The sequence below is a fragment of the Echinops telfairi genome, unplaced genomic scaffold (assembly GCF_000313985.2).
Source record: "Echinops telfairi isolate 266 unplaced genomic scaffold, ASM31398v2 ScPeMD7_42;HRSCAF=159, whole genome shotgun sequence".
Classification (NCBI taxonomy): Eukaryota; Metazoa; Chordata; class Mammalia; order Afrosoricida; family Tenrecidae; genus Echinops; species Echinops telfairi.
In genome coordinates, this window is record NW_022103940.1 from 3,369,265 (window position 1) to 3,379,265 (window position 10,001).

Genomic DNA, 10,001 nt, shown 5'->3' on the forward strand with positions numbered 1-10,001 from the left:
TTAGAAAACTAATTTTCTTCCCAGAATTATTGATTTGTCCTGCTGGGGCATTGTCAATATTTTAATAGCTAATCTTATAGGTTTTATAGAAGATATAAATCCTCTAGTAACAAATCTTGTGGTTTTGCTCCTAAGAGCCTGATTGTTCTTTTTCATAAAGGACATTTTTCTTAGAAACCAAAGAAAAACAAAAGGAAATAAAAGCAGGGCAAAAGTACTCAAGTCACATTTTCATGGCACCCCCCCCCCAACCTCCGAGATATTTAAATTTTGTTTACGTTTTTATACCTTTACCAAAAACCGTATCTGAGAAATACAGACATCTAACAAGCTCTGGTTTAAACATCACGTACAGTCACAAGGTTTAAATGGCACATATCCGCCAAGTGTTCATCTTCTGGGTTTAGTTTCCGGTAAATTCTCCGTTAAGTATTGCCCTCTATGATTTCCATTTGAAAATTTCAAGGTTTCTGGACTTTGGATGAATTTTACTTTTCTGTTCAAAATTCTTCCATAAACTTCGAAAAGTACTTAAGGAGTTTTTCTCCTTTGCTTTAACCCTACCTCGGATCTTTACAAGTAAGCATCAATCGTATTCACGCTCTAGTTATTTTCTTTCTTGGTCTATCAAGATTTATACTAAGTAGGTGGTACTTCTTCACTCAATATCAGCTCTTACCAAAATATAAATATTATTTACTGGTTAAATTATTAAAGATTTTCACTTACTTTGCCTCGCCAAATGCCAAACGTGCGGGGAATGTTCTCGCAACAGTTGCTAGCCCTCTGGTAACCGCCCCTCCGTGCATTTCCTGCCGGGTCATATTTTCATTGGTGGATAAAGTTTGATTGACATACACCAGACCCAATAAGGTTTGGTTATGGTTCTGAACACTCACTGACCCCTTCTGGAAAATTCTTCTCTCTCCCAAGTTTATTGAAAGTCTGCATAAACTTATACTAAAGAGAATAATATACTAATAATTATACTAAAGGAATAATAAGAGAGCATGGCAAAATTCCATACTCTAGAGAATGAGTCTACTGGGGAAAAAAACTACCCACAGCATAGAATATCAGAAACACTGATAAAAGTTAACGTTAATTATGATTATCGTGAGCCTAGTAATTACGTGTTGGAAAGAGACTTGTTTCTGTACCCTTTTTGTAGAAATCTCTTAACCTATGCTATTTATTTGTAGCATATTATTGGATACATATTTTAGCTACACCTTTGTTGTCATATATTTTATCTTTATATGAAAGGTGTAAAGTAGTCAAGGACTACTAAATCAGTTTTACAGGTGAGGAAATTTAAGGATTAGATTAAGTGATTGAATTTAGGTCATATAATTAATAAGACGACTAAACCCAGTTGAATATGTAAGTCCTACAGTTACAAATCTTGTGATTTTGCATCCTTTGGATCACTATAAATCTTATTCTGTACGATTTTCAAGGAATATTGGAAATAATCCTTCATAATCCAACATATATCAAACCAAAAAAAAATCACAATTTAAAAAAACCACTTCTCTTACAAATGCAATTTCAAGCCAAATCCCTTAGTTCCCCTTTCATCAGCATGCCTCACGCCTACCTGAGTACCTTACCTCCTACACAGAAATTCTGTAATAAATAATTATTTATTTATTTATTTTATTTTTTAATTTCACTGTCTTTTTGCCCCACTAAAAGCCAGGGTGACAAGATATTAAAATGCAATTAGTCACAATTATGTAAGAAACTCTGATTCTGAAGCACTTGGGAATCTCATAGCCATAAAATAAATGCTGACTCATGGTGACCCTATAGGATAGGGTAGGACTGCCCCTGTGGGTTTCTGAGACTATAATGAAATCATTACATAGACAGCCTCACCTTTCTCCCTCAGAGCAGCTGGTGGTTTCAAACTGCTGAACTTGTGGATCACAGGCCAGTGCATAACCATCACACCACATTTAGGGGTACGGATACAAAAATAATTAATATGAAAGTTAAGATGTAAGGACAGAATTCATTTTATCATCATGGACCTTGAACTGTTTTGAGACAGAGAAGATCAGCGAAAACTATAAGGTTAGAATCTTCCAATAAAAGGAAAATCCAGACAACTAACACAGAAATATTTTTTATCCATACCTGATAGAGTAGAAATGACACTATTCAAGATGTGTTATAAATAGTGTGATAATTGTTAATTATTTGGTTTTGTTGCTGTTCTTACAGCAATTTCTCAGATACTCTTTCATAATTCTTTTTAGGATTTTATATACACAAGAGCTAAAGAATGAATAAGTAATTTTTAAAGATATCACTTACAAATAGGATATAACTGACAACCACACTGATGCTTCTGATGCACAGAATGGTCAGATCACATAAGCACCACTCTATACGGAACAGTGCCTGCATGAGGCCTATTAAGTATAGGGTATATTAAAGTAAATTTTATACTTCTGCTAAAGCATAACTTTCAAAATTTTAAAGTATGATCCACATGCAATTATAAAATGAGCATGTTTCATAAACTTTGTTCAGTGCATTAATGAAAAAGCCATTAAGAATGGTTCAAAGTAGAATTTAAAGAAAAGACAGTGTGTCAACAGGAATCCTGAAATATTCTTTCCAATTAGGAAAATGGGTTTAAGTGTTATAAGACAATAAAATGCAATATAGATGATCTTTCCCCATCCAATTGGCAATCAAATATATTTCTTTTTTTTTCCTTTTTTAAAACATCATTTTATTGGGGACTCATACAACTCTTTTTTTTAAATCATTTTATTAGGGGCTCATACAACTCTTATCACAATCCATACATACATCAATTGTGTAAAGCGCATTTGTACATTCTTTGCCCTCATCATTCTCAAAACATTTCCTCTCCACTTAAGCCCCCAGCATTAGGTCTTCATTTTCCCCCTCCCTCCCCGCTCCCCCTTCCCTCATGAGCCCTTGATAATTTATAAATTGTTATTTTGTCATATCTTGCCTTGTCCGACGTCTCCCTTCACCCACATTTCGGTTGTCCGTCCCCAGGGAGGAGGTCACATAGAGTTCCTTGCAATCGGTTCCCTCTTACTGGGTAAGATTTCATTGCACAGGTATAAACAAAAGTTTTAGGGAGTACTATCAGTTTTCTGCAAGAAAATGTCTACTTAAAAAGTTAGGAAATGACAAGGTCAATAGAATATCAGTCTATTAAAAATCCTCTAGAACTTTTTAAGAAGATCTTCTGGAAAAATGACAATTGCTCCAAAGAAAATACAGCTAATAATCCCTCTGCCTACTTCCAAATTTGACACATTTGTAAAAGTATATCTTTTGATCTAATTTAATCAGGCTTTTCAATATATATAATTATAATAATTGACTATTAAAGGATATTTATAATTTATATATTAAAACAATATTGATAATTCAGTTCTAAAATTTGAATATTATGATTGTTTAAATATTGTTAGTCCGAGTTGACTAGAAAAACAAATCCAGAAACACATATGTGTGTAAGAGGGAGGTTTATATCAAAGAGTAATTGTACATCAAGAAAATATCTTAGCCCAGTCCAGATCAAGTTCATAAGTCTGATATTAGGCCATATATTCAATATCAATCTATAAATTCCTCTTCAGACTCATGCAACACATGCAATGATGCTGATTGCAGGAAGGTCACAGGCCAGTGGGTAGAAAGTCTTGTGGATCCAGTGGCAGTGGAAGTATCTCAGCACTGGCAGGGGTCTCCACGTGGGTTCTTCAGCTCCAGGGCTCTAGCGTAGCTCTATGTGTCTTGTGAGCATATGTCCTGCCTCCAGCAAACTATTTAGCCCCTTACCACCTCCAAATGAAGTCATCGAGATGAGACCTGACTGACAGCCTAAACTCCATCCCTTCAATCTTAATGTTCTCAAGTTGGCAACAGATTATGTAACAACAACACATATTTACATCTATATAATTTAAACCATTTAGCTTGCTTTGTGAGAGAGATGGGAGTGTGCTTTCAGAAATGATGTATCTGTTTTCAAAGTAGTATTCCACAAAAATTCAATTAAACTGAAAAGAAGTTAGACTATATTCAGTCAGGTTGATGAACAAAAGATAAACAAAAACTCAGACTTCCCTCAGTAGTACTCTTTTTCATGTGACTCTGCCCTTTAGAGATTTAGTGCTTAACTGAAAACTGTGAGATTACATCATCCTGAGCTTCGACGTGACTGTCCTATATGCCCTGGCAGGAAACTGTTGTGCTGACTAATTTCCAAATGAATTTTTCTTGGTAATGCCCATAGTTGCTATGATTCCCCATAAAACTTCCTCCCTTAAAAGAAGCACACATACACATAACACAAAGGGAGTGGCACATATGGAAATCTCTCATAATAATGCATCATTTTTAAATATTACTTCATACAGTAAATGTTTTTGGAGTAAAGAGGTTCATCTTTCTCCCTTGGGGAGTAGAATACAGTTACAAATATGATAGCTATAAGTGTGATTTATTCCAGATATTCAAGGCTGGTTTATTAGTTGACCATCAATCAATGTAATGCCTCATATTAACACAAAAATGATAAAAAGCATATGAGTATATTCATGCATACAGAGGAAGCATTTGACATAAGCCAATGCTTGCTCATAAAGAAGACTCTCAGAAAGTGAGGTACAGAGGGGTACTTCCAAGTTTTGGTAAAGACTATCTTTTAAAAAAAATTATACTTATGATAAAAAAAAAATTTTTCCCTAAGATTGATAACAAAGCCAGGATATATCCATATAATAGTCCTATTCGACATTGTACTGGAAAGCCTAGCTAATGTAGTAATACAAGAAAGGGAAATACAAGCTTGTTTGTAAAGGAAGAAATGAAACTAATTGCTTACAGATGGCATGACTGAGTAGAAAAATTCAAAGAATCAACTACAATAAAAAACCATTATGGGATTTAAAGTGCTTATTTCAAGGCTGTAAGGTACAAAACTCCATTATATTCCTATTTAGCAATGAATAATAATTGAAATTTGTTAGTGAAATATATAATTTGCATTAGTATCTAAAGCACATATGTAAACAAAATCCATGAGGAAAAGCATTAAATCTAATGAAATAAATAAATAAAAGGTTTAAATAAATTAAATATTTGCTCATGGAAAGCAAGATGATATTGCTCAGATGCCAATGTTTCTGTGATCTATGTCTTCAATGTAATTGGAATAAAATTCCCAGTGTTATTTTGTGAACATCAACACAAAGTCTGACTTGATGAAAATAAATAAGAATAAAAGGAATGTTGACTAGATGCAATGCCACTGAACTAGAAAGAACATTTGAGGTACCACTTCAATATCATTTATTCAGAGTAGTCAGAAAACTTAGCATTCAAAATGACTTAAAGCTATATCACTTAAGCAACATCTTTTACTTTTATTTTCCACAACCCCCAAGTAGATTCATCTTAATAAAAGTGAACCACTTAATGAAACAAAATTAATTTATAGATGAAAAAACAAAACAAAACATTGTGGAGGGCCATATCTGACTTCCTCTGGCTTTCCTTATTGCCATGGTGCAGAGATCAGACCTTTCTTTCTTTTTTAAAATCATTTTATTAGGGGCTCATACAGCTCTTATCATAATCCATCCATAGATCAATTGTGTCCAGCACATTCGTACATTCATTGCCCTCATCATTCTCAAAATATTTGCTCTCCACTTAAGCCCCTGGTAAAAAGCTCCTCATTTTTTCCCCTCCCTCCCCTCTCCCCCCTCCCTCATGAACCCTTGATAATTTATAAATTATTATTTTGTCATATCTTACAGTCGGACGTCTCCCTTCACCCACTTTTCTGTTGTCCGTCCCCCAGCAAGGAGGTCACATGTAGATCCTTATAATCGATTCCCCCTTTCTACCCCACCATCCCTCCACCCTCCCGGTATCACCACTCTCGCCACTGGTCCTGAAGGGATCATCCTCCCTGGATTTCCTGTTTCCAGTTCCTATCTGTACCAGTGTACATGCTCTGGTCTAGCCAGATTTGTAAGGTAGAATTTGGATCATGATAATGGGGGAGGCGGGGGAAGCATTTAGAAACTAGAGGAAAGTTGTATGTTTCATCATTGCTACATCCCACCCTGACTGGCTTGTCTCCTCCCGGAGACCCTTCTGTGAGGGGATGTCCAGTGGCCTATGATCAGAACTTTCTTTGACTATTCTGACACCAACTATTCCTCCCATGACATTCTGCTTTTCTGTTGGGTTTGATAATCTATTGCAACATCTATATAGAACTTACAAGGAAAGCTCTCAATTGTGTAGGTTTCTTAGGAAAATTAACAGTTTACTACAAGTCAGGGTCAGTAAACAGTAGAATAATTGTAATTGGTCCACAGCAACACTTTTCCTCGGCCAGAAGCTAAGTTTTTCTCCAGTTTTCAGCCTCACAGCTACAAGGTCTCTTCACCTCTGCCTCTGTAGGGCAGGAAACCAGCCTGCTGCTCTGCCACAAGTCTCATAGTCTCAGGGCTGCTCCTTGTTCTCTCTCATGATCTCCTTCCTTTTGCCCCTGGCCTAGACCTAGTTCCTTTATTTTGTCCCCGGTCCTCTTCCACTCTAAATATACTCCACTAGTGGCTCTTCTTCATGGTCCTGGACTTTTTCTTTACATTTCCAAGCTGGCTTTTATACACAGATGAATGCTTTAATGGAGGTGTGGTTTTGGTCTTTCAGCAGATCATAACTCCAAGGAAACAATGGATGGTGATTTGATTCACGCCCTCTATTAAGGTAGAGACTTAATCCCACCTTAATCTTGCCCATTAGCATAGCAGAACCCTCCACCCACCCCCAAAGGGGATTATAGACACTGGAATAGAAGCAAGAATTTGTAATACAATATATAAGAGATTATGGCTAGAAGGACCATATTGAGCAATTGACTATATCTCAACATAAAAAGGTAAGATATGAAGTAGTCCACACAATAATGAGGAAAAAAATACCAACGGAGTATAATGGCACAGAATATCCCAGAAATATGTCAAGACAAATGTGTTCAAATGATCACTGACAAAGGATAAAAGACAATTTAAGGGAAAAAAGACAGTCTTTTTGACAAATGGTGCAAGAACAATTAGATACTACATGTTTTTTTCTTATTTGCACATAGTAAATACATATATATGTAATTATATACACAGAGCTTAAAGCTTTCACACAAAAATGACTCAAAATGAATTACAGAATCAAATCTAAGATGCAAAACTATTAAGCTTCTTGTTGGAACTATCACAGAGAAAACTCTAAGTAACTTGGGTTTGTCAATACACTTAGATTCAAAATCAAAATCACAATCTATAAAAGAAATAAACTTGATAGAATTGACTTCACTAAAATTAGAAACTTGTGCTTTACAAAATAATTCATGAAAAAATGAGCTATAGGCTATGAGAAAATATTTGTAGACATATATCTATCAAGGAAATATATTATTTGTAAACTAAATCATTCTCAGATCTCAACACATGAAAACAAACAACCACATTTTAAAATTGACAAAATATGTCAACAGGAACTTTATCAAAGAACACATATAGATAATAAATCAGTATATTAAAAACTATTCCATATTGTGCGCAAGTAGAAAATTGCAAAATTAACAATGATATATCACTATATTTTTGTTGATGTTCTTAGATGCTTTTGTTATTTTGACCCATAGCAACTCTATATACAACAGAAAGAAATGCTGCCTCTCCATGTGCCATCCCCACAATCATTAGTATATTTGAGCCCATAGAAAGGCTACAACCCCAAACACTGACAATGGCAAATACGAAACAGGCACAGAGCATCACATCAAGACCTTCATTCAATGCTGGTGGGAATGAAAAACTGTAGAGTCACTTTGGAAGGCATTTCAGTAGTTTCCTACAAAACTAAACATAGCCTTCCTATAATCATGCTCCATTGCATTTATGTGAATCTTTGTAGCAGTTTTATTCATACTTGCTAAAAATCAGAAGCAATAACTCACTCAAAATATGACTGGATAAATAAGCAATTGAAAGGTAACAAGAATTTTTCAAGCTACAGTGAGCTGGGGTTGGGGAACATAGAAGTATATTAAATGCATATTAGTGAGTAAAAGAAGCCAGTCTGGGAAAGCTTCATAATGCATTATTCCAATATATGATATATGGCACTTTGAGAATGGAAAAAGTACAGAGACATTCAAATAAGTAGTTATTGCCAGTGATTCATGGAGGTTTCAGAGAATGTTTGAATAGGGACAGCACAGAAGGCAGTGTAACTATTCTGAATGATAATGATAATGTGTTGTCAAGCTGCCATGAATGATCCTGTGGTGTTGCATTGTCAAAATGCAAGAACTTGATAACAGGAAGAGTGAATCCTAAAGCAAACTATGGATTCAACTAATAATACCCAGCAATAATCATCAATTATAACAAATGTAGCACATCTGGAAGCTTGACCTTGGTTTCTCCTGGACTTTATTCCTAGCCTCCGTCTCTTAGCTATTTTTTTTAATCCTTTTTCTATGGCAAATCCTGTTCCTGAGTACAGTTATATACCAATCCCAGTAAGAACTCCTAGCAAATGAGCAAATCTCAGTATGGCTCTGAGTCCACTCAAATCAGGGAGTTCAGTAAGTACCCTGCCACCACTGCCACTATTTCATTCCATCAAGCACCCTCTGTTTAAGCAGTGTGCAAGTCTGACTTCTCTGATCCAAGGATCAGAATGCCAAAGGCATGCATCTTTCTGCAAGCCTTCGCATTATAGAAAATGAAACAAACTTATTTATATTTTTACACAGAAAGAAAGCATTTAGCCTTTTGTTATCAAAGGAACAAATAAAAATAGTGCCATTCATTCTCAAATCCTTTCTAAGTTGTCAGAACTCCAAGCCTCTCAGGGGTAAAATGGTTGGGAGTCATCACGAACTAAAATGGACACGAAACCAAAATCAAACTCACTACCATCGAGTCAAGACAGACTCATAGCAACCCTGTAGGACAGGGTGGGTAGAACTGTTCCTGAGGTTCTGAGACTGTAGTCTTAAAAAAAAAAAACATTTTATTGGAACTTTGTCTACATATCATACATTTCAACAGTTCGACATCACAAAGAGTTGTACAACCTTTACCACAATCAATTTTAGAACCTTTTCTTTTTCTTTTGTACTCATTGCTATTGATGTAATTTTATGAGAGTAGAAAGCTCCATCCTTCTCTCTCAGAGTGCCATTGGTGTGATCAAATTGTTGACCTTGCAGGTAGCAGCCCAACGTGTAACCACCACACAAGGCTCCTAAAATGCATGCGGTAAGTGCTTAATATAGTTCTGACTTTCACAAACCCCCAAGTAGTCTCACTGTTGACACTGTGGAAGTTAGTGTTTTAGTACTGGACTAGACTCGGCATAAAGATGGACCTCACTAAGCAATTGCATATAGTGCTTTTCTTATAATCTAAGTTTGTTATGAGCACAATTTTAAAACAGCCATGTTTTCAGCCTGATTCCCCAGGCTGCCATAACCCAACCCATGGTCTGGAGGCAGCCTTGACTGGTGAGTCTTGAGAAGTTCATTGTGTTGAAGCTTCCTCTTCTCACCCCACCTGCTTCTCCAGGCATGGCACTTCTTCATGCTTTTCCTCCAGGCAAAGCTCGAGATGCTAAACATGAAGCACCAAGACACAGCATATATTGCTACTCCCCCAAGTTTGATGAACCAATTGGGTTTGGGGGAGAGCAGTCCAGAGAACAGGGCCACAAAGAGGAAGTCTACCATATCGCGGATGAAACTTTTTTAAAAATCATTTTATTAGGGGCTCATACAACGCTTATCACAATCCATACATACATCAATTGTGTAAAGTGCATTTGTACATTCATTGCCCTCATCATTCTCAAAACATTTCCTCTCCACTTAAGCACCCAGCATTAGGTCCTCATTTTCCCCTCCCTCCCCGCTCCCC

General features: G+C 36.1%; 1 pseudogene; it reads right to left on the reverse strand.

Moving 5' to 3' along the window:
* Positions 1–9,502: 9,502 nt before the first annotated feature.
* Positions 9,503–10,001, reverse strand: part of LOC101647895 — a 7,480-nt pseudogene continuing 6,981 nt past the window's right edge.